The sequence below is a fragment of the Phyllobates terribilis genome, unplaced genomic scaffold (genome assembly GCF_046119375.1).
Source record: "Phyllobates terribilis strain yellow unplaced genomic scaffold, ASM4611937v1 Scaffold_7__3_contigs__length_470593459, whole genome shotgun sequence".
Classification (NCBI taxonomy): domain Eukaryota; kingdom Metazoa; phylum Chordata; class Amphibia; order Anura; family Dendrobatidae; genus Phyllobates; species Phyllobates terribilis.
In genome coordinates this window covers 319,828,722-319,854,823 of record NW_027362767.1, presented here as the reverse complement: position 1 = coordinate 319,854,823, position 26,102 = coordinate 319,828,722, and the positions used below count along the sequence as shown (strand labels likewise).

The 26,102-nt window shown below is 44.1% G+C and overlaps 1 protein-coding gene across 5 annotated transcripts in view; it reads right to left on the bottom strand.

Moving 5' to 3' along the window:
• Positions 1-26,102, bottom strand: part of PAK3 (p21 (RAC1) activated kinase 3) — a 199,028-nt gene that overhangs the window by 102,921 nt on the left and 70,005 nt on the right. Inside the window, exon 1 of one of the 5 annotated variants that reach the window (XM_073641131.1) lies at positions 16,247-16,442. The exons of 2 other annotated variants lie outside the window; for them this stretch is intronic. The gene's annotated coding sequence lies outside the window, so the exon portion shown is untranslated. Of the gene's footprint in view, positions 1-16,235; positions 16,443-26,102 lie in introns of those variants that run through there. 2 more of the 5 variants (XM_073641127.1, XM_073641132.1) reach the window with 2 other exon arrangements.

Sequence of the window (26,102 nt, the reverse complement as noted above, 5' to 3'; positions counted from 1 at the left end):
GCAGGAGTACACAGTTTCCCAGCCTCCTGCTTTCTGGGGGTGGTGTGCTCCTGCAGAAGATAATGAGAACAACCACATACAGACCTGTCATACAGTCCGCCTGCAAAGTCTTATTTATAGCCCTCTGGCATACTGGACATACTGTAGCTAGTTTCATCGGCCTTAGATTTACCGATTGGTAATTCCCCTATCAGCTCAGTGTCCTTTACGTCACTACTCTATAAGGCTGTATGGTATACATAATACAAGTTCTCAAATACCTGGGGGGATGCCCGCATAATCCAACTTATAATGGCGCATGCCACAATATGAAATGTTATGTACACAGTATGGACCTATAGCCTTCTAAAGGGGTTTATGTGATCAGAGCCCTTACAGAAACCAGTAGGATACCATATAAAAATAGGGCGAGTTCCATTATTCATTTACGATTTCGCTGTGTGTGATACTGTATAATAGTGTATTAGAGTTTAGGTTTATGGGGGACTATTCACTGTGCACACCCATAGAGCTGATGGACATTGCTGAAGTGATGCAAGTCATCTAGTAGTGACACACTGTGACAGACAGACACCAACCGCATCGACAGGTCCCATTTCTGAGATAGAGTAATTTAATTAAAAAAAGACACGGAATCAACGAAATCAGACAATTAAAGAAACTGACAAAGATAAACTATGAAAAAAAAATGCAACGCCATATCCTTTCTGTTGCATCTGAATGACTTGTGCCGAGTCTGACGCTTAGGACCTCTTTTTCTTATTCCATGAAACTATTGAGTGGTGACAAGCCCCACAGCCATACATGTCATATGTGAGAAATGTGATGTGACATAGCCGAGAGCACAAATTTAAAAAAAAAACACAACTGAATAATGCAATACAGCAACATTCTCCTTTATAAACTCTATGGCTGTGTGACCGTTTTTCAAATGTTTTTACATGTAGGCAAACATCTGGGCGTTTTTTTTTTGTTTTGTTTTGTTTTTAAAAGGAGGGTAATGACCACTTTAGTACAAATATGGTAACCAAAGTGCGGATCCATCATCAGTCGAGTTGATGCAAATCCATTTCACAGGACCTGGTCCATCAGCCATGTCAATTTAGGACCACTGGACAGGAGCCCCGGGAACCTACTACCCGACATCTGAGGCTCTTCTTTTGATTAGCCGGCTATATGATATGTGCATCATGCCGCAACAAAGGTATCGAGCCAGGCCAACTAATCAAAAAGAGGAGCCGCAGAAGCAGTCAGGTAGAAGACGGTTCTCAGAGCTCCTGTCCAGTGACCACAAATTACCGCCACGGCTGCTGGATCTGCGCATGTGCTAGTCACCAATTTACAATTTAGTAAAAACTACATATATGAATAGTGTCAGATTTTTCAATGTAGGTAATCCAGCCTCATCAGGTCTAAGTCAAAATGGCTGCAAAATCCTCTATGAAATTCCTCAGTGCCACTTTTTCTCCTGCTGCTAAGACCTCACACTGCTCAGTATCAGCTGTAGCCGTCAGTCAGGCTGGATGGGCGATGGCTGAGCACACTTGGACCCATGAGCCATCTCACTCTCTGGCTGAACTCATAACTCATGCTCATCTTAACAGGAGCATTATACAGTCATTCGGACATGGATTTTCAAAGTAAGTACACCAGATCTAAGGCATCTTTTAAATAATCTATGCAGTTTGCACTGTGAGATCTGATAATATCCTTACACATCACATGCAAATCAGTAAATATCTCATCACTATCTACTGCTTACAGAATTGCCCACATCAACTGAATGGCTACTTATGACCCTGACTTGCAAAAAAAAAAAAAAAAAAAAAAACATCCTACTTTCGTATTCAGTTTGCATACAAGCAGGCGGCTATAATTGTCTCTTTAAGCCAATTTGTCAAACAATTTTGATCAAATTGAATTTTATCTTCTAGCAATCCCTGTGGAAGGAAATTAATAGCCATGAGCAATTCATGGGCAAAACCACATAAAAAGGCTACAAGACCAAATGACGAATATCATCATGAGATGTTCGAAGCACTCAGACCCATTTTTATTGTGGAGCAGGCTGTGGAAGTCCTCCAGATACGGAGATAAAAAGAAAGCAACCTAAAATGTGCAAAAGAGGCTATCGGATAAAATATAGCATATAACCAATGGCACACGGAGCTGGTTCTCCGGCCTATATTCAGGGAAAGGGTCTACTACAGAACCATGCATATGCAATCTTTCAAGCCATTTTAATAAAGAGACCATAAAAAATAAAAAGTAGCTGGTTTTTGGCAAAAATAAATCTGGTTATTACAATTAGTCAACAAATTCCAGTGCTACTTCAAGAGGTTGTCCTGTCACAAGATTGCTGACCTATACTCAGGATAGTTAACGTTCAGAACAGCCCCACGTCTAAAAGGGAATCTGTCACCAGGCTTCTGCACACGGAGAGCAGCATATTGAAGGGGCAGAGGCCCTGATTCCAGCGATGTACACACAAATTGCCAAAGGCAAATAGAGATCCCTTAATAAAGACCTAAATATAAAACATAACTTTTATTTCAATTTTTAGATATACATGACGGAAAAGAAAAACACACTTTAAAAACACATAATACTGGAAGTTTATAATAATTCAGCAATGGGTTATATGACCCATAACATAATAAAGTGAATAGTGTGTACTGAGTGCGATTATATTGAGGACTCATTATTGGTGACTTATTCTGAAGAATAATAATATACTAGACAAATAAGCACTGGATATACAACTGGCACAATAAGCACAAGCACTTTAATAGTTATGAGTCATATAACCCATCGCTGAATTATTATAAACATCCAGTATTATGCGTTTTTAAAGTGTGTGTTATCTTTTCTGTTATATATATATATAAAAATTTAAATAAAAGTTATGTTTTATATTTAGGTCTTTATTAAGGGATCTCTATTTGCCTTTGGTAATTTGTGTGTACATTAAGTAAACCCTAAGCTGACCTTTGAACAGAATTTTTGTGTGTCTGATTGCTGTGATGTGTCACTTACTGGGCTGCTTGCAGCAGTTTTGATAAAATCCCTGTTTTATCTGCTGCAGATCTAGAAGTTTTCTAATGCTGAGCTCTGTATAACCCCACCTACACCACTGATTGGCAGCTTTCTGTGTATAGTGGCCAAAGGTAAAAAGCTGCCAATCCGTGGCGGGACGGGTTTACAAAGAGCTCATGACTATGAAGGACTATATGGCAGCAGGTTTACTAGTCTTCTAATGATAAAATAACTTATCAGAAGCAGATTATCAAAACTATAGCAAGCAGCCCAGTAACGGACACATCGCTGGATTCAGGGTCTCGGCCCCTACATTATGCTGTTCTCAGAGTAGATTGCAAAACCTGGTGACAGATTCCCTTTAAGTAGGCGCTGTCCTGCAGTATCCAGCATCAGCTTCTACACACTGAATGGCGCTGAGCACTGCACATCAAAATCTTAAAATGCATCCTTAAAGAAAATGTGTAACAGCTTTCACAATACAAATGGCATACTTTATTATACAGATCTTACACGGGAGGTACTTACTTTATATTCATTGTGAGATGGATTTTTATATTCCGGTTTTAAACTTAAACTTTTTTCTCCACCCATCCAGCCTGACAGATCTGCAGTGTCCCTCCTCCCTGCTGCCATCTCACACTACTCAGTAAAAGCTGCAAGCTCTCTTACTTGGAAAACCCATGTCAGAATGGTTGTCTGATCCTTTATGAAAGTAAACACACCCTCTTATATAGCAGTGTATATTGTGAAATCTGGTGACCGATAAGTTGCCTAAAATTAATGCAGCTCTGGACTATATGATACAGGCTGAAGAAGGAGTTTGTACATTTTACGTAACACAATCTATTCACTTTGTCTTTTGTTAATATTCACATTTGAACACAATTATGTTTTCAGGTACAAATCTATGTACCGACTGAGGTTTCCCCAATTTTCTCCCAGCAATAGTCAGTGAAAAAACGGACAGTACACAGATGCGGCACGGCCGGCATCTATGTTCTGTCTGTTGTCCTCGCAGACCTATTAACATGAATAGGCAAATTTGCACTTTAATTAGGACCAAAGGGCAGTTTCAGACATTGAAACAGCATTGGATTAGTTTTTGAATCTGTATTTTCACTCATTTCCATTCTTTTCTATTGGGCAAAAAGTGATCAATTTTTGCCAAATAGATCGTAATACCAAAAAATGCAAATACGGACGCAAACAAACTGATGCATCTGTATTTTAGGCGTTCCCCATAAGACTGCCATGGGCGTATTTAATTCTGTAAAATCAATCAAAATCACACATGCTGTTTTTGGAAAATGGACATAAATTAAAAAAAAAATAATAATAATTAATTATATATATATATATATATATATATATATATATATATGTCCATGGAATGGCTCTATTTGTTTACACTAGGGCTCAATCCGCATAAAACAAACGAAATATGGACGAATCACAAATACGCCCATGTAAAAAGTTGAATTCAGATAGGTCTTTTTTTTTTTCTTTGCAGGTAAACTGTGTGCAAAAGCAGATGTCACACATACATAAAACTCAGATGTGTGACTAGGGTCTGTGGTGTGCTTTCATCACTCTGAATATCCAAACGAGTCGTTCGGCTACTAGGAGTGTGGACCCATTAGCTGAAACGTGCTGCCTTTTTCCATAGTAATAGAATAGTAGTAAGTACATGGAATACATGTCAGCTTAGTGGCAGGACCTAATGGTACAATGCATTAGCACAGGAGCCAGCCTCCAGTCACAGACAGAAGATGATCGTGTGCCATTTAGCTCATGGAGAATTACAGGCACTGGCACACTGTAATGTAACTGGGTTTGGATGAATTTTCCACCTGCGAATCAAGATAACGCCCATGGTCTTGATGGGTTGATGTGAACGACCAAGCACAAGGATGCCAACCGCATTGTAACAGTGTACAGTCTTAAAAAAACAAAATAAAACGTGTCAATTTGGCTTAGAAATGTTACATTTAGTAGAAGTATACATATTTTCTATAATTTGGGAGACGTAATGAGACCACGTTCAGACAGTTGTAATGGGGGGCTGCATATAAAGGTATGTGCACTCAGGTCAGAGATGCAGCGGATTTCCTGGATGGTTATAAACACTTATGAGCTAAGCTGGTGATCTCATGGACGGCAGGCGCTTTGTATATGGAATGACTAGCCTGTAACCCACTCCCTTTTTTCAGTGTTCTTCTGCTGAGAATAAAAATGTTACAGCACAATACTAATCATGAGCCATCACTCAGTCATGAATATAATAATATTATTTTTTTATTCTTTTCTGGATCCTGATGGAGGTGGTCTGCAGGGCTATAAAATCACCAGTGGGATCCCATGACATGTCTGTTTTAGCAAATGCTGGTATTCCCTATAAACTAATCATTTTGGAGCAATTTTGTGTAATTTCTCTTATTCCTACTGAAAATAGATTAAGAAATTGTCAATGAAGTGTTACAATATTTTTTTTTCTAAAAGATGCGTCTACACAGTGACCCTGGCATGGCAACACCCATTACTCAATTACTTCTACATTGTTGTTACTTATAAAAATGTATTATCTGTTCTAATGCTTATGCAGATAATATTATAAAACTGTACTAAAGAGGTTGTCCACTACTACTCAGAGAACCCCTTCTCATTCAATAGATTTCTCCATATAAATTTAAGACCCCTTAAACTCACCTCTGGTGCTGTTCCCCCAGGGGCGCTATGTAACAAAAGCCCTGCAGCAAATCAGAGGACTCTTCACTCTCACAGTCTTCGGACAAAACTGACACCAAGAAGAAGTGAGAATTACTACTGCTCTGACCTTCTCCAGATGTCAGTTTCGTCTGAAGAGGTGATGATTGGCTGCAGGGCTCACATGACATAATAATGTCACACAAGCCCCGGCATCACTGGAAAGCTGCAGACACTCTAGGCAAGTACAGGCTGTTTTTATTTTACATGGAAGAATGTAATAACTAATAATGGTGTTGTAGTAGTGGTAGTGTAGTAGACAGCCCCTTTAAAACAAAAAAAATATATATATATATTTATTTTAGAACACAAAAGTTTTAAAAAAGGTTGTCCTTATGTCCTTATTCAGCAAAAGGATCAGTTAGGTGTGTAAAAAGAAAAAAACACTATGGTTTTAAGTTACCCTCCCTAGGCACAGGGCTGTGTCTATACCTCTATTACAAGCTGTTTGGCTGCAGAGGTGACATCATGTAGAAAACGCTGGAACAGTGACTTCATCTATGCAGCCAAATAAAAAACGACCAAGCGGAAGAGACACAGCGCTGGACCCAGGGGGGCCGGATACATTTCAGTCAGCAGGCAGAAGTTGCTGAAAGCGGAAAACCCCTTTAAACAGCATTCTTCACAAATGACAAATTAGTAAAGAGCACTTACGTTTAACACCTGGGATTCCCCAAAGGGGTCTTTGGGGTTACCCGAGATTAAAATGGGTAAAGACACTGGCAGCTTTTTGACATTTATAGCATTTGGAACAAAACATTCTCAGAAATGCATCGGATCCTTCATATTCTCCAGCAATCTGGTAAGCACAGCACGTGAGAAGAAGTTCTACAAGTGGTGTTCATTGACTGAGGCGGATTTTGGGTGATATGGACATTGGGATGAGTGAAGCCTGCACCAAAGAATAATAAGGTTGGGGATAGATCGCGTAACAGGTCACAAAACTGTTATGTGTTCCAGGTGGTCTCATTGTGACCCTTCGGGTAACACGACAAGCAAGTTCTTAAAGGTCACTTGGCTTTCACCATTCACCAGAATTAAGCTGTGATGTAAAGTCACCGTCTAGCACCAGCCTAAAAGTGTGCCTTTTAATAGGCCAGAAAAGTCTGCCGCCTGGGTCTTGTTCACACCTGGCAGAGGTCAATGGAATATATTGATCATTCTCTGTGTTTAGAATTGAAGTAAAATGTAAAGTAAAGGAAAAAAGCTGGACCTCTTTAGTGAAAGGGTAAAAGGTTCCTCAGTACTTTCTGGGTGTTATTTTTAATGATTCATGCACGAATATAGTTTGTGAAGGAGAATATACAGAACAGGACGCGTTGGTGTTTATGAAGAGGACATATTAGCAACTCTTCTGGAGCAAGTACTGTCTGCAGAGAAGGCTCAAGAACACTAGTGTCAATCATCAGGGAGAGAGGAGGAGAAACCAGTGGGTGAACGGTGTGCTGAGCCTCTTGGCCACACCAAGGGTGCACCGATCAGCCTAATTACAGCATTTGATTAAATCCTTCCCACATTAAGTTGTGACTAAATGTCGTGGGCCGGAGTCTGCAAGTGTAAACGGGGCTCAAGTGCATGCCAACTCTATATTATTATTATTATATGTGTGTCTAGCAGCCGAGGCTGGAAAGGAGCTCCAGCCATGACTTAACCTTTAAGATACCCCTTTCAATCTCTGACAGCAACATGAAAATGTAGTGTTTGCCAATGCACACACGTACTGGCTCCAACACCCCACCCCCTGCTGTTATCAGCGAGTCTGTGCAAGTCTGATCTATCAAAATATTAAATTAATTAACCCATATGGTAAAATACCATGAAGAGAAAAAAAAAAATAGAAAAATGCCAAATTTACATTTTGAGAAGTATTGTATGTACCCCAAATTGGTATCACTAAAAACGTCACCTCAACGTGGCAGAAAGAAGCCCTCACCTAGCTCTATCAACAGAGAAACAAAAATGTTAGACCACGTTCACTCTTTCAGTATTTGGTCAGTATTTTACATCAGTATATGTTCCTCTCCTGGTTTTGGCTTACAAATACTGATGTAAATGTGGCCTTATGGGTCTTAGAAAATGGCAACAGAAAGGAAAAAAAAAACAACATTTTTTTTCCTAACAAACTTCAGAATAGTTTTTCACCACTTATATTAAAAAAAAATATATATGCAAGTCGGACAACACCATAAAATCGGACTGACCTGGAGAATCAGGTTTATAGGTAATTTTTACCGCACAATGAACGCTATAAAAACAAAACCCAAAAAAACAAAGGGCAGAATTGCATTTCTTTTCAACTATTTCATCCCACTTGGAATTTTTTTATTCAGGATTTTTCAGTACATATTGCAAAATGAAGGTGAACTCGTCCCACAAAAAAATGAACCCTCATAAGGGAGGTGTGTGTGTGTGAGGGGGCCGGGGGGAGACCAGGGGGATAGTAGGTTAGTATAGTTGGTTTTTACACAAGACGCTGGTCAGGCATCAAAACGCGTTGTTGAATGAAAACCACTTAATCTATATTTGGCAAAAGGATCTATATTTCGGCAGCGCCGCTCAATACCGTGCATTATCCAATCTAGTCGACTAATAGGTGATGTAAACTTTGATAAATCTGGTGCATCTTTAGACTTTCTGATCTTACAGTATGAACCAGTACGATAAATTTAACGCATTTTAAAACATCACTGAGGTGTTTTTTGTTTTGTTTTTTTTATTTCACCCCCAGAGTGGCATCACTAATGTGAAAAAGGTTCAATCAGCTCACCTATCCAGGTGCACGGAAAATACTCCAGTAATAGCAATGGTCCAAACGATAGCCAGCACTCACATCTTCTTAAAATAAATGCTTTATTAATCCAGAAGTATAAAAGACACAAAAAATATTTGAATACAACAGCACAAAAATTAAAAAAGAAGAAAAGAAATATCCACTGCGCTCCCAGGCAACATGTTTCAGACCTACAAGGTATTTTTTTCAAGCCTTGACAAAGGACCATGTAGGTCTGAAACACGTTGCCTGGGAGCGCAGTGGATATTTCTTTTCTTCTTTTTTAATTTTTGTGCTGGTATTACTAATGTCTGTTCCCTGCCTGTAGTAAAATATTTACCAGCGCCAATTTGGTCCCATTCCGCTATCTTGTGACAGCAGCTCCTGACTGACAGGAATTGCCAGGTAATGGTCTCAAGCTCTCAACTCTATGAGTCTCGTTCTGCTCTCATAGACTTACATTGAGAAGCGACTTCCGGTTCGCCCAGCAAACACGGGAGCGATCCAGCAGGGCACAACCTGCCGAAGATGACCGGAGTGGTGCCGGAGAACAGCAGAAGACAGCGACCGTTAAGAACTTTACTTGTCTAGTCCAAGTTTGCACAGTCTAAGAGTGAAACAGGATTAATAAATACTCTGCTATGTTCCAACGATTGCAAATTTATGTGTGACCTCCATTAACCCAAATGTCCTTTGGCAGAGGTACAAGAAGTGAAGACATTATAATGATGTAAGATTAAGTATTGACTACAGAGTCTAGTGGCTCCCTCCATGTCAAAGGTCGGCACAAAGACAGCAAAAGTAACTCTTCTTCATGAAGACCCCACTACAAGTCTCCCACCTTGAAGACCCCACTACAAGTCTCCCACCTTGAAGACCCCACTACAAGTCTCCCACCTTGAAGACCCCACTACAAGTCTCCCACCTTATCAGCTTGACATGTATCAAGAAGGTAAGCTTGACAATGGGGTTAACTGAATTTATGTTTTAACTGGAGTCATGCTACAATGAAAAAAACAACATTTACTTTTAGTATTATTTGATCAGTGACTCTTGGCAGAAATATTCCAGATCCTACATTGATCGCCAATTTCGTGAGCACACAGACATTGCTACCCCCCTCGTTTTAGAAGGAGACCTCTGCATGGATGCCGGCAGATAATGCTAGGCAGGGGATTTTCACTGGACACAAAGCAAGAGCAGGCTTCAGAGTCTCTGCGTACGCTGTGCAGGAGTTTGCAGCAGCTGCGTTAAGCTGACACCGTGGCTGGCTGCCTCTGATGAATACAGCCTGGCATCTAGACACTGCAGCTCCAATCTAGTCTAGCTGCGGGCATATTCCAGGTTAGAAATATCACTAACAGGAAAACAACGTTTAGCTGCCCTTCCTTAGAAGAAGCAAAAACTATAGGGTCGGATAGAACCTCGTATCTAAATTACAAGGGGCAATTACATTTCAGAGCTAGATATACTACATGACGATATATATATTTGTGGGATTCTACCAATATTATTTTAAATTACACTGCTCAAAAAAATAAAGGGAACAATTAAACAACAGAATATAACTCCAAGTAAATCAAACTTCTGTGAAATCAAACTGTCCACTTAGGAAGCAACACTGATTGACAATCAATTTCACATGCTGTTGTGCAAATGGAATTGACAATAGATGGAAATTATTGGCAATTATCAAGACACCCTCAATAAAGGAGTGGTTCTGCAGGTGGGGACCACAGACCACATCTCAGTACCAATGCTTTCTGGCTGATATTTTGGTCACTTTTGAATGTTGGTTGTGCTTTCACACTCGTGGTTGCATGAGATGGACTCTACAACCCACAGAAGTTCCTCAGGTAGTGCAGCTCATCCAGGATGGCACATCAGTGCGAGCTGTGGCAAGAAGGTTTTCTGTGTGTCAGCGTAGAGTCCAGAGGCTGGAGGAGCTACCAGGAAACAGGCCAGTACACCAGGAGACGTGGAGGGGGCCATAGGAGGTCAACAACCCAGCAGCAGGACCGCTACCTCCGCCTTTGTGCAAGGAGGAACAGGAGGAGCACTGCCAGAGCCCTGCAAAATGACCTCCAGCAGGCCACAAATGTGCATGTGTCTGCACAAACGGTTAGAAACCAACTCCATGAGGGTGGTATGAGGGCCCGACGTCCACAGATGGGGGTTGTGCTCACAGCCCAACACCGTGCAGGACGCTTGGCATTTGCCACAGAACACCAGGATTGGCAAAGTCGCCACTGGCGCCCTGTGTTCTTCACAGATGAAAGCAGGTTCATACTGAGCACATGTGATAGAAGTGACAGAGCCTGGAGACTGCAACATCCTTCAGCATGACGGGTTTGGCAGTGGGTCAGTAATGGTGTGGGGTGGAATTTCTTTAGAGGGCTCGCCAGAGGTAGCCTGACTGCCATTAGGTACCGAGATGAGATCCTCAGACCCCTTGTGAGACCATATGCTGGTGCGGTTGGCCCTGGGTTCCTCCTAATGCAGGGCAATGCCAGACCTCATGTGGATGGAGTGTGTCAGAAGTTCCTGCAAGATGAAGGCACTGCAGCTATGGACTGGCCCGCCTGTTCCCCAGACCTGAATCTGATTGAGCACATCTGGGACATCATGTCTCGCTCCATCCGCCAACGTCACCTTGCACCACAGACTGTCCAGGAGTTGGCGGATTCTTTAGTCCAGGTCTGGGAGGAGATCCCACAGGAGACCATCCGCAACCTCATCAGTAGCATGCCCAGGCGTTGTAGGGAGGTCATACAGGCACGTGGAGGCCACACACAATACTGAGCCTCATTTTGACTTGTTTTAAGGACATTACATCAAAGTTGGATCAGCCTGTAGTGTGTTTTTCCACTTTAATTTTGGGGGTGACTCCAAATCCAGGCCTCCATTGGTTAATAAATTTGATTTCCATTGATGATTTTTGTGTGATTTTGTTGTCAGCACATTCAACTTTGTACAGAACAAAGTATTCAATGAGAATATTTCTTTCATTCAGATCTAGGATGTTATTTGAGTGTTCCCTTTATTTTTTTGAGCAGTGCACTAAGTACAAAGGGTTCAAATTTATTACTGATAGAAAGTCAATTTATACATCAAGCTAGTGATTTTCAGTGGGGAAAACAAGGCTCTGATATCATGGCGCTGACCAGACATCACACGTCTAATAAAAAAAGGGAAAGCTTTCATCCATTTTATTTTAATTCTTATGTACCTACTTCGCCCTGTTCACACAGGAGTCATAACTTCCATTTAGAACAGCTATAGTGGGTCCAATCCTGATACATGCCAATGACTTTTCAGTTTTCTGGTATTTTTCATTTGCAAGGAGACCCTAAATATTCATTAAGAGGTCTGGGAAAAAAAATAGTATTAGGGCAGCGGCTGTACAAAATTAACATACAGTCCAGCGCTACCTCTCTGCTGCTGCTCCAGTCTTTGCCGACGTCACAAATACAGTGCACATGACCGCTGCAGCTAATCACTGGCGCTTACCAACCCATGCTATATACAATCAGCAGAGAGGTGCAGCCCAGTGATTGGCGGTCAACATAGATCAGAAGCAGAGATGGAAAGGTAGTGCTGGAGATGGGGGGGTGGGGAGTGTGAAATGAGTAACATCTGAGGTTTATTATTTTAGACAGCTGCAACCCTATGGTTACCTATTTCTTTTTTAAAACTTGGACAACCCCTTTTGTTTAGTAATGATTTGCGGGATCTGTTACGGTGGGCACAGGAGAGTGGAGTAGGTCATGTGGCACTATGCACTGCAATGTCATCAGTGGTTTTCCATCGGATTCCAGGTAAAGCCATCACAGAACGCAAGAGCTAAATCTAAAAGTAGGGGCTATGCTCTGAGTGGTCTTTAAAGACCACAAGGAATCACAACTCACAGGAGAAAGCAATTTATTACGGCACAGGTATCCGATAGGCTATTGGCTATTTTGTCATTACCTATACGCGAAAGAAGTGGTCATTTTGTGAATAAGCCATATAAATAAAGGAAGACCACCATGGAATAAGATCCATCACTACGGGCTTCCCATTGTACAGGAGGCAACGTTACCGCCGGGAGCAGGCAACCAGATCAATGTGATCCTCATCAATCACTACAGCATGGTCATCACCCCACTAGTGTTCCTTATCCGCATAATGTGACTTTAATTACTACCCAACAGCACACCGGTTTCTAAGCGTCCCATGAGAAGGACCATCACTGATAACATCCCACATATACAACATCAACATGGTAAGAAGACGCTTCAAGTACAGGGAAAGGTGGCAGATTTTTTTTTTTTTATATTATATGATAATATATTTATTATCAGCCCGAGTTCCGAAACAAATAAGTTTTGGAAGCTATAAAAGTGTGCTCTACATAATAAAAACTAACTCAAATTACCTATGTCTATTTACTTTCAGCGTTTTTACACAATAAACAACTAAGTTGTCATAATTAATAAATTAGTAAATGGCATTACGGAAAACAAATAAAACTGAGAAGATTACAGAGATGTTCACCAATTCAAAAAGTGAACTGCCCAGGGCAGATGGCGTGGAAAGCTCTCTGTATGCCTTATCACCTTCAGCTGATCCTGTTAACATCTCTGCCTCAAGAACATTTCTATTCAATGATGTTACAACTAATCGTGTACCATTGCAGAGTCCTCGTTTTGTATGCAAATTTCTCAACTACATAATAATGCTGCCCACCTTAAGTCTAAGGCAATGACCTGGCATGCCTGATGGGGCTAAGTTATTTAAAAATTCAATAGGAAAATGTTCCCTTTCATCGTCGTCATCGCTCCAACGTCAGCTGATGTTTTTCAAAGACTCACTATATACTGGTGCATCTCACAAAATTAGAATATCTTCAAAAAGTTAATTTATTTCAGTTCTTCAATACAAAAAGTGAAACTCATATTATATAGAGTCATTACAAACAGAGTGATCTATTTCAAATGTTTATTTCTGTTAATATTGATGATTATGGCTTTCAGCCAATGAAAACACAAAAGTCATTATCTCAGTAAATTAAAATAATTAACAAAAAACACCTGCAAAGGCTTCCTAAGAAATTAAAAAAGGTCCCTTAGTCTGTTTCAGTAGGCTCCACAATCATGGGGAAGACTGCAGACTTGACAGATGTCCAGAAGGCAGTCACTGACACTCCGCAAGGTCCCAGAGTTCCAATTTTCATTTGGAAATCAAGGTCCCAGAGTCTGGAGGAAGAGTGGAGAGGCCACAATCCAAGCTGCTTGAGGTCTAGTGTGAAGTTTCCACAATCAGTGATGGTTTGGGGAGCCATGTCATCTGCTGGTGGAGGTCCACTGTGTTTTATCAAGACCAAAGTCAGCGCAGCCGTCTACCAGGACATTTTAGAGCACTTCATGCTTCCCTCTGCCGACAAGCTTTTTGGAGATGGAAAGGTCATTCTCCAGCAGGACTTGGCCCCTGTCCACACTGCCAAAAGTACCAATACCTGGTTTACAAACTACAGTATCACTGTGCTTGATTGGTCAGCAAACTCACCTGACCTTAACCCCATAGAGAATCTATGGGGTATTGTCAAGAGGAAGATGAGAGACACCAGACCCAACAATGCAGACAAGCTGAAGGCTGCTATCAAAGCAACCTGGGCTTCCATAACACCTCAGCAGTGCCACAGGCTGATCGCCTCCATGCCACGCCGCATTGATGCAGTAATTGATGAAAAAGGAGCCCCGACCAAGTATTGAGGGCATTTACTGAACATACATTTCAGATTTTAAAATAATTTTTCAAGCTGTTGTTATAAAGTATTCTAATTTACTGAGATAATTACTTTTGTGTTTTCATTGGCTGTAAGCCATAATCATCAACATTAACAGAAATAAACACTTGAAATAGATCACTCTGTGTGTAATGACTCTATATAATATATGAGTTTCACTTTTCGTATTGAAGAACTGAAATAAATTAACTTTTTGATGATATTCTAATGTAGTGAGATGCACCTGTATATATGAAATTTAACTTGGTATGAACAAATCATGGAAGATCCCGTGGGGTCAGTTTTGGATATCCTTTAATTAGATTTAAGCTTTGCATTAAAAATTGAATGATACAATAATTTGTTCCCTCCCCCACTGTACTGAAGTATTGCAGCCACTGGCATTAATTTAAAGGTACTATTAGAAAGCTTCATTGTCATACACTTTTTACAGATTTTATAAAACTGACACTAAACATGAAGTCTCACTTATCTTCATTAGCTGGGAAATTAAATATAGCCTATTGTTCCCTGTTATCAGCCTTTACAGGCTGGGAAGAGCTTGAAGTGTATAGTGATGGTGCTGATTATCCATCAACTTAACGTGATGCAAAATGGTAAATCTATTACGGTTAATACCTGTGGCATGAAATAACTGTATGTCACATATAGTATGTAGAGTTATATTTCTAAATGAAGTCAAGTCATTGACAGCTGGAATATTTTTATTACACTTAAGAGGGGTATTCCTATCTCCAAGATCATTAGGAATGTAGTATAGTTCTTCTGATTCGCTCTGCCGCTTACCCCATGTTCACCACATATGACAGATAATGGAAAAAAAAGAAAAATGGGACTTTTAATCTCAGACTTGTTCCCGTATTATATGGCCTTGGGGCTCTCTCCTCTTTGGAAATATAACTGCAACATGAAAAGCAAAAGTAAAGAAAACACAAGGTCTCAGTTTTTTGCTAAATAAGTAGTAAAAGCTGCCAGACACTGAACATCTGCAGGATTTGTATGCATGAAGACGTCCCGCAGATTAGCAGGCGCATTTGGCACAATTGTCCCAAGGACAACAATTGTCACAGCTGAAATCTTTTGAGTCGGTGGCAGGTTGATGACAGAGAGAAGGCCGCGTGTGTATAATGACAGCCCAGCCAATGGAGCAGGGCAGCCAGGCTCGGACAAAGCCTCCTATGCATATGGGCCTATTACTGAGCTTCCCAGTCACAGGAGCAGAAGAGCAGGTGTCTGCACAGGGAGCACAAAAGGGGTAGAAGATAATATATGCAAAGTGGATTTATTGCCCTCACCAGCAGAGCACCACACGGCAGATGGCAGCGATTGCAAGCTCTTTTGCACACAAAGCTTCCCCCCTTCTTCCATTTTTTTATTCAATCCTAATATTTCTCTGAATCATACAGCAATTATCAATGAATCACCGCATGACTATAGCAGAGACGGTGAGGGGACTTGAATAGATTGAGGTCCCTTTACATAGTCAATCATCACAGTGGTGCTGACATGTGTGGCGCCATCATACATCAATGTGTGAATGATAATACCCATATATATAGCTCTCCAGCTACTGTATACCAGGGTGTACACAGATATACAAAGACCCATCCCTCCAGACATATAGAGATATACCACCACACCAGCCTTCTACCCATACAGGAGACATCATCTGGTGCAGCGTACTGTAATGAGACACAGATACTGAATAGACAGATCGTAGATCTGAGGGGAAACCTGCATAGGATGCCATACTACACACAGGTCTGCGGGCTGCGCCAGCTGGGGGAGAGCAGAGCAGGCCATTGCTAGCACAGCTGAACACCAGGCAGCATGGGCAGCAGCAGGATACCCTAGGAATAAAGAAGATGGCATTACCTGGCACACACCCTGGCATGCTGTGTCCTTAGTGCCCCTACAGCTGCAAGAGCTCCTGATGAAAGGGAAGCCCTAGATCAGTCCATCTGCAGAAATGCTGCCATCCTCCTCCCAGCTCCTGACCTCCAGTGCTCACATTAGTGGCTTGGATGCTTCAGCTGCCTCCTTGCTGTTCCCTAGCCCATGATGTCACCAGCGTTCCCCGGCCCGGATTGGCTACCAGGCGGCTGATAATAATACTACTAATAGCACTAGGAGGGCTGGGATAGGCAAATCTTTTGTTTCGAAGCAGGAAGTGCATAGAAGCCTTTCAGGGCGAGAGAGGGAGGGAGCTTAAAAATGTGATGCTTTCCCTAATACCAGTCAGCCTGCACTGTGTGTGGCCACAGGGGCTAAAGACACATACCTGCACCTGCCCAGCCCGGCGCTGCCCCAGCTCAGTGCCCACACTGCACAGGTTCCTGCAGCGCTCCGCACCTGCCCAGCCCGGCGCTGCCCCAGCTCAGTGCCCACACTGCACAGGTTCCTGCAGCGCTCTGCACCTGCCCAGCCCGGCGCTGCCCCAGCTCAGTGCCCACACTGCACAGGTTCCTGCAGCGCTCTGCACCTGCCCAGCCCGGCGCTGCCCCAGCTCAGTGCCCACACTGCACAGGTTCTTGCAGCGCTCCGCACCTGCCCACCCTGGCGCTGCCCCAGCTCAGTGCCCACACTGCACAGGTTCCTGCAGCGCTCCGCACCTGCTCAGCCCGGCGCTGCCCCAGCTCAGTGCCCACACTGCACAGGTTCCTGCAGCGCTCTGCACCTGCCCAGCCCGGCGCTGCCCCAGCTCAGTGCCCACACTGCACAGGTTCCTGCAGCGCTCCGCACCTGCCCACCCTGGCGCTGCCCCAGCTCAGTGCCCACACTGCACAGGTTCCTGCAGCGCTCCGCACCTGCCCACCCTGGCGCTGCCCCAGCTCAGTGCCCACACTGCACAGGTTCCTGCAGCGCTCCGCACCTGCCCAGCCCGGCGCTACCCCAGCTCAGTGCCCACACTGCACAGGTTCCTGCAGCGCTCCGCACCTGCCCACCCTGGCGCTGCCCCAGCTCAGTGCCCACACTGCACAGGTTCCTGCAGCGCTCCGCACCTTCCCAGCCCGGTGCTGCCCCAGCTCAGTGCCCACACTGCACAGGTTCCTGCAGCGCTCCGCACCTGCCCAGCCCGGCGCTGCCCCAGCTCAGTGCCCACACTGAACAGGTTCCTGCAGCGCTCTGCACCTGCCCAGTGCCCACACTGCACAGGTTCCTGCAGCGCTCCGCACCTGCCCAGTGCCCACACTGCACAGGTTCCTGCAGCGCTCTGCACCTGCCCAGTGCCCACACTGCACAGGTTCCTGCAGCGCTCCGCACCTGCTCAGCCCGGCGCTGCCCCAGCTCAGTGCCCACACTGCACAGGTTCCTGCAGCGCTCCGCACCTGCCCACCCTGGCGCTGCCCCAGCTCAGTGCCCACACTGCACAGGTTCCTGCAGCGCTCTGCACCTGCCCAGCCCGGCGCTGCCCCAGCTCAGTGCCCACACTGTACAGGTTCCTGCAGCGCTCCGCACCTGCCCACCCTGGCGCTGCCCCAGCTCAGTGCCCACACTGCACAGGTTCCTGCAGCGCTCCGCACCTGCCCACCCTGGCGCTGCCCCAGCTCAGTGCCCACACTGCACAGGTTCCTGCAGCGCTCCGCACCTGCCCAGCCCGGCGCTGCCCCAGCTCAGTGCCCACACTGAACAGGTTCCTGCAGCGCTCTGCACCTGCCCAGTGCCCACACTGCACAGGTTCCTGCAGCGCTCCGCACCTGCCCAGTGCCCACACTGCACAGGTTCCTGCAGCGCTCTGCACCTGCCCAGTGCCCACACTGCACAGGTTCCTGCAGCGCTCTGCACCTGCCCAGTGCCCACACTGCACAGGTTCCTGCAGCGCTCCGCACCTGCTCAGCCCGGCGCTGCCCCAGCTCAGTGCCCACACTGCACAGGTTCCTGCAGCGCTCTGCACCTGCCCAGCCCGGCGCTGCCCCAGCTCAGTGCCCACACTGCACAGGTTCCTGCAGCGCTCCGCACCTGCCCACCCTGGCGCTGCCCCAGCTCAGTGCCCACACTGCACAGGTTCCTGCAGCGCTCCGCACCTGCCCACCCTGGCGCTGCCCCAGCTCAGTGCCCACACTGCACAGGTTCCTGCAGCGCTCCGCACCTGCCCAGCCCGGCGCTACCCCAGCTCAGTGCCCACACTGCACAGGTTCCTGCAGCGCTCTGCACCTGCCCAGCCTGGCGCTGCCCCAGCTCAGTGCCCACACTGCACAGGTTCCTGCAGCGCTTTGCACCTGCCCAGCCTGGCGCTGCCCCAGCTCAGTGCCCACACTGCACAGGTTCCTGCAGTGCTCTGCACCTGCCCAGTGCCCACACTGCACAGGTTCCTGCAGCGCTCTGCACCTGCCCAGCCTGGCGCTGCCCCAGCTCAGTGCCCACACTGCACAGGTTCCTGCAGCGCTCTGCACCTGCTCAGCCCGGCGCTGCCCCAGCTCAGTGCCCACACTGCACAGGTTCCTGCAGCGCTCTGCACCTGCTCAGCCCGGCGCTGCCCCAGCTCAGTGCCCACACTGCACAGGTTCCTGCAGCGCTCCGCACCTGCCCAGCCTGGCGCTGCCCCAGCTCAGTGCCCACACTGCACAGGTTCCTGCAGCGCTCTGCACCTGCTCAGCCCGGCGCTGCCCCAGCTCAGTGCCCACACTGCACAGGTTCCTGCAGCGCTCTGCACCTGCTCAGCCCGGCGCTGCCCCAGCTCAGTGCCCACACTGCACAGGTTCCTGCAGCGCTCTGCACCTGCTCAGCCTGGCGCTGCCCCAGCTCAGTGCCCACACTGCACAGGTTCCTGCAGTGCTCTGCACCTGCCCAGTGCCCACACTGCACAGGTTCCTGCAGCGCTCTGCACCTGCCCAGCCCGGCGCTGCCCCAGCTCAGTGCCCACACTGCACAGGTTCCTGCAGCGCTCCGCACCTGCCCAGCCTGGCGCTGCCCCAGCTCAGTGCCCACACTGCACAGGTTCCTGCAGCGCTCCGCACCTGCCCAGCCTGGCGCTGCCCCAGCTCAGTGCCCACACTGCACAGGTTCCTGCAGCACATGGGGACAAACACTTTACAATTCTCATTTTCAAGTGTATAGAATGTATTAAAAAAATGCATGCCCACCGATCAATATTAATCTTCATACACATAGCGTCAACATACTCCGCAGCGCTTTACACAAAAGATCCTTTACATCATACATACATAGTAGGTAAAACATATATTTCCTTTTTCCTTAAAGGGGTTCCCCTGTCCTCTGGCTGCAATTTGTTTTAAACTAAACGTCGCCTTATTCACCCTCTCCAAGTCCAGACCGAATCTTTGCCGCCGCTCCTGAGGTCACATCGACAGCACTGCAGCCAATCAGTGAGCTCAGCAGCATGTGCAGAGCTGCTGAGCTCACCTATTGGTTGCAATGTTGGTGGGGTGAGGTTAGGGTTAGCTTCACACACCTTCCCCTGGTCTATGTGCGCACGATCAAGAAAATTTCTGAAGTGTTTCTGCACCTCTTGGCCGCAAAAACACTGCGGAAAATGCACAGTGTTTTTGATGCGTTTTTGCCTGCGGATTTGCCATATGTTTTTTCCAATGCATTGTATAGGAAAAACGTACAAAGAATGGACATGATGCTTCTTTTTCCGCACGTGAAATTCAGTCAGGAAAAATCCTGATCATGTGCACAGAACTTGCAAAATGTCATAGGAAATCATGGAATAAGGTTTGCAATGTGTTTTTTGCCCATTTCTGCTAGGAAAAAAAAAAACGCACCAAAAACGCACTGTGTGCACATAGCCTAAATCATTTTTTTTTTTTTTTTTTTTTTCCTAAACCAGAAAACCCTTTGAATTCAATTCTGACCAACAGTAATGAAAACGTTTAAATATGCGCTCTATACTTTACACTGCTGTTACTCGAGGTCATATGACTTAGGCTGCCCTTCTATCAGGGACACTCACGTCACATAAGCTCAGTACAAGGGGTTCACGATGCAATCTAACAATGACAATATATGACAGACACATCAATAATCATGTGTTTTACAAGGGGGCAAAGCAGCAGCAAGGAGAAACCCATCGCTACCAGAAGGAAAGCACTTGATCAATCGTGTGCCGTAAAATGGGGGCTACTAAACTGTGCAGAACAGCTAAAAAGGAGGCATCATGGAACATGTGTATCGCAAAATATTGTGAACACCAAGAAGGAAGCCAACAGCATCAGTCACATTGGGGACATACTCCTGCCAACCATGAAGATGAGCTGAATGACGGGGGCTGCAGTTCACCCTTAGAAGTTGCACAGTTCCGTACTCTGTGTAGTGGCCATGATGGGGAGTTTATGGACCACTGTATACCAGAAGGCTAAAACATTATCTGAACAGTCTACACATCATTTATTAAAAAAACTATAGAAAAAAGTAGTCAAATGTAATATCAATTCCCAACACACACTGCTAGTGGGCCCAGCGTATTGTAGATAGGCATGGTCCCAGATTCAAGCAGTGCCAATATGGTAGCTCCGCACATACCCCCCAAAGTACTTACAGCCACTTCAGTAGACCCATAGTCATTTCAGTGTCCTCAGAAAAGCTACAGTTCTCCCATAGCAGTGACAATGTCCCCATAGTGGCCAAACAGACGATAAAGTACCCCACCTGTGCAATCATAACCGATTTACATTGTTTTGCCCATAGTGACTCAATTAGTTAATGCATCCTCACACCTCACCGTACCCGCTCAGGTAATGCACCCCAAGTTACTGCACCCCTAGAGAAACAAATCACAAGTTACTGTGCCCTTAAAGCACAAGTAAAGGCTCAAGATTGTGCAAGACTATAGCAGAATTTTAATGGCAAGTATTTGGGAAAATTACAATTTTACCACTTTTCATGGGTTGGCGATATTTTAGGGATTTGTTCTGATCGAGGACATCCCGTTTTAGTCTAGTAGATGGGACTTTACAAAAGTTAAGAGCACATTTAGAGAGCATACTCCTACCTGACCTCTAAACAAAAACGCACGTAAAGAAACATGGGCAAACTTTTACAGAAGTCGTTTTCACTATGGATATATGCAAACACCGCCTTTTTCAGGCGGATTAAGCTTGGACCCTGCCTGAAAAAGCACCCAGTAAATGTTAAAAATAATTAACATGTGCACTGCAATGTCCAAACGACTTGCTGTGTATATATTCAGTCATTTTCAGCGTCTTTAAACCACTTCTGGCTTCAAAAGCCGTGAAGCAGCTAGAAGTGACCTGACCATTCTTCTGGTGGCTTCCACTTGGATTGGATCTGTATATGCTTTTTGCATTTTTTTTACCCAGATGTAGGACTTGGCATTTCTCCCTGTTAAAACCATTCTGTTAGTTGCTGCCCACAGTTCCAGTTTGGTTAGATCTTTTTGAATCCTCTCTCTCTTCTCTAGTATTAGCTATCCCTCCTAGCTTTGTGTCATCAGCAAATTAATCAGATTGCCCTCAATTCCTTCATCTAAATCATTGATAAAGATGTTGAACAACACAGGGACCAGGACAGAGCCTTGTGGTACTCCACATAAAATATCTTATCAGAGAAATATGCTTCTTTCTCCACTTATGAGCCACTGCTCATCCTCCTCCCCCTACCTCCTGAACAATTATTTAAAAAAAAGTCAGTCTTCTTGATCAAAGCAAGATGGACAATCAGCAGAGTGGGATGTCAAGGAGCACTAAGCATCAGCCAGACATGGGCCGCTTTCAGCAAATGTATTTCATTTTGGTGCTGGATTCACAGGCACACAGCTTAGAATTGTGATAAAATACAGAATACAAATCATATGATGTCAAAAGATTGTGTTATTCCTCATATACACACATGACAGCAAAGTCTGAAAATCATCCGAAATCACAGGTACAACTTAACCAACTTTAAACATTTGTAACCTTATACTGGAGATACAGGAATAGTTTATAATACCATGAACAGCCACATTGCCATGAAAATCATTATTTATTCCCAAAAATCACACATAACATTATAGAACAAGGAGTAACACAATTAACACATTCTAAGAGTATGTGCGCTAGAAAAGACACTCTGCAGTGAGCTATACATTGTAGCAAAGAAAACCCCATGGAAAATTGTTCACCAATTTCTACCTAAATGAGACTTTGTGTAGTGGTGAGTAAGTATTTTGCAATTCTAAATTGCATCTCAGGATCTCTGACAGTTTTGTCTGCCCCACGTTAAAGGGAATCTGTCAGTTGGATCCACCCTCCTAGCCGTCTATATGGGCATGTAGGTCATAGGAAGCTGAATAAAATGATACCTTGATATCTGCGATCCTCTTATTCCAGAGAAATCCACATTTTTCTTAATATGTAAATGAGATCTTTAGGACTACGGGCCAGACGAAGATCTCCCTGAGAATCTGCCTCCAGAGACTATTTTAAATTAAATGGAGAGATACCAGTGTGATGTGTGATGGCCGCTCTCTGCTCTCCTGATCTCACTGCAGAGCTGTGTGTGATTATACCTAACACATCTGCAGGTTCCCCTCAGCTTCAGCCTCCATCTTACAGGCAGACAGGGTTGCAATACAGCAGAACTGTGAGAAAATGTGTTTGCAAGGAGACAAAGTTCAATTCTATAGATAGATAGAATACTTGTCTCACATTGGTAACACCCCCTTTCATGTAAAACAATCTCTGGAGGCAGATTCTCATGTAGATATGTGTTCGGCCCATAGTCTAACAGCTCATTTACAGATAAGAAAAATGCTGATTTCTCTGGAATAAGACACTGGATCGCAGATATCATTTTATTCAGCTTCCTATGCCCATATAGATGGCTTTGGAGGGTTGATCTTACTGACAGATTCTCTATAAGAAATGTATGACTAAATTAGTTTGCCATTAATACGGTTATGGAGCTACAGAGTCTCCTTATAAAAGGGTTTTGGGTCCAGCACTGATCACCGCCACTGCTCCCGCTGTCTGCCATTTTCTGCAGCGCTTAAGTTACATTGGCGCTGCAGCCAATAACGGAGCTCAGCCGCCCTGAGCAGCTTATGCCATCAACGTGGGCAGAACTGCTGAGCTCTTTATGGAGACGATTGGTGTAAAAGTCAACATCTGACCATTTACTGAATTTTGCAATATGAATAGGAGTATTAGCCAGGCTAGACACAGACTACTAGCAAGATAATTTTTCCCCTTTGCTCCCAGGAGAGAACCATTGCTATTAATAATGTAAAAGCAACAGCACTTGGTTGGGAAACATTGCTGTATGTAGCTCTACTTTATGTATACAAGAAAGACATTAAACCCAAAGCTATCCAAGCTTATCTAAGTGCAGGAAAATGTCTTCCTCCATAATCACAAGGTTATCTCCCAACTCTGGAGAGACACTGACATTCGTCACTTTTCTAAGCTTTCCAGCTCCGGTTTAGTGCATTTTACTCTAGTTGACTGTGCATTAATACTCAAGATGCCAGTGTACAGAGCGGCTCTCAGCTTCAGCCATTACCTATTTATATAGAACTAAATATATGTGAAAAGACAATTCAAAAGTACATTATTGGAAGCTGGGCAACCCCTCTGGACCATAGGCCTTGCCAGATGCTTCTGGGAAGAGACACTCAATAACAGCCACCAACCTCATGGATATAATCAGAGCCTTTATTTGATTCTGCAGAATTTTTCGACCATTAGCAGAAAACTGTAGATGGGCCATCGCTGCCACTGGGACTTCTAAATGCTTCAGGAGATATCCAATTAACATTCACTGGTATATAAAAGGTGCACGCTGCCATGTGGTCATCTACCGATCAATAGACATAGCAAGGTAGCTGAAAAATTCAGAGACATCGCAAATGATTGAGGACTTCAAGATGAACTGATCATGGGAGGACTTCACCATCTAGGAGCCTCAAACACCCTACTGCTGATGGACAGAATAATCTGAAGACAGACATCCAGATTCAGGAGAATAGCATGCCACAAGAACTTTTAGTTTATCCCTTAATGTCAATTTTCAAGGATCCAACATTATGAGGATGGTTCCTCCTGCTCTGGGTAAACTAGCTGCTCCTCAGGGCACTGCATGGCAATTTAATCAAGTGACCACAAGGGGCACTAATGTTTCCACTAATACCAACCACTTGTACATTTGTAGATCTTCAGAGGAAAAGGACTCTTGATGCCTCCTGTTTATTATAAGGGGTGGATTCCTGTTCTGGATCTCCACATAGATGTAGAGTGCCCATGTGAACAAGCACTGCAGATAAGTTAAAGCTTAACCACCATTTTGTCATTTCATAAATCGATAGTACACATGAAAATGAGCAACTCTGTAATATATCTAAATAAGAGAAATCAGCTTCTTTCTTCTCCAAGATGCATTTTTCACTCTCAATTCATAGGTAACATCTGTATTCAATGAAGACAGATTTTTCATTACTGAGAGATTACAGTTGGTGCTTTTAAAATTCTATGGAGATGAAGGAGGAGCTAGATCCAGATATTCTGCTGCAAGTTCTTCTGAAAAGACAGTTAATTCTCCATAGAACTTTATGGGCACCAACTGCCATCTCCTATCTCAGTAATCAGAAAGTCTGTATTCACTGAAAACAGATTTCAACTTTGAGAATAAAAGATCAGCCCAGAAGGAAAAATAAACAGATTTATCTGATAAGATATATTAGAAAGTTTGTTGTTTTCAAGTGAACTATTGATTTACGAAGTATAAAATTAAAGTGAGGGTTACGCCAAGTCCCCCATACACGAGAGATAGCTGCCGAACCATCTCCCACCAACTCTTCGACACACAGGAATGCTTAGCTTCTGTGTTGTGTACAAGATCTGCTGGAAGACTTCTACCTGTAGGATTGCCCGCTGAAAAGTTCAGCAGGCCGGATCCCTCTCTACCTGAACAACTGTCGGGGGAGAGTCTGGAGACCCCCTTACACATTACACTGTCAGCTGAACTCACTGAGATTGAAGGACTCTAGTGTAATGTGTATGGAGGTCTTCAATGTAGTGAATGATGGTCAGTCTATATCAAATGTGTATGTCCCCCTTTAAATACTTTTCATTTCTATGTAATAAATTGCAATGTTCACTACTGCCGGCTGCTCGTCTTTATCCAGGAGAGCTGACTACAGCCAATAGATTTGTCTATATAGTCTATGCGATACTATAGTACTACAGCATATAGCATTGTTCTGTCACCATCATCTCTCCAGAAGAAAGTGAGAAAAGGCCTATGAGAGTCAAAGTTATGTCCTCTAGTAAGGCTATGTTCACACATCATGTTTTTTTCTGTGTTCATTTTCTGCAGCAAAACCTGATCTCTTGCCAGGAGGTTGTTCAGGATTTTTGTTCCTGTTTTCTTGCTTCTGTTTTTTTTTGGTGCTTTTTTTCCACTGTCCTTTTGTCTCTGTTATGCATGTACGTAAAAGTTCAGTGAAAAAAAAAAAATCTCATTCTGGTTTATGCACCAAAAACGCTGAAAACCTGACACCTGAATTTTTGGTGCATTTTTTAATGTTTTTTTTGGGGGGGGTTTTCACCACACATTACTTCCAATGGGTGAAAAAACGCTGAATAAACACTGAAAGAAATGACATGCTCCATCTGTCAAAAAAAAACCATGATGTGTGCATGAAATTTCTGGAAGCTCATAGACTTTGCCGATACTGCAAAACACAGCTGAAAATTTGCATTAAAAAAACGCAATGTGTGAACATAACCTAAACGTTCAGTCAAAGAGTCAAAACCCCTCAGTTTCAATGTGTAAAGACCT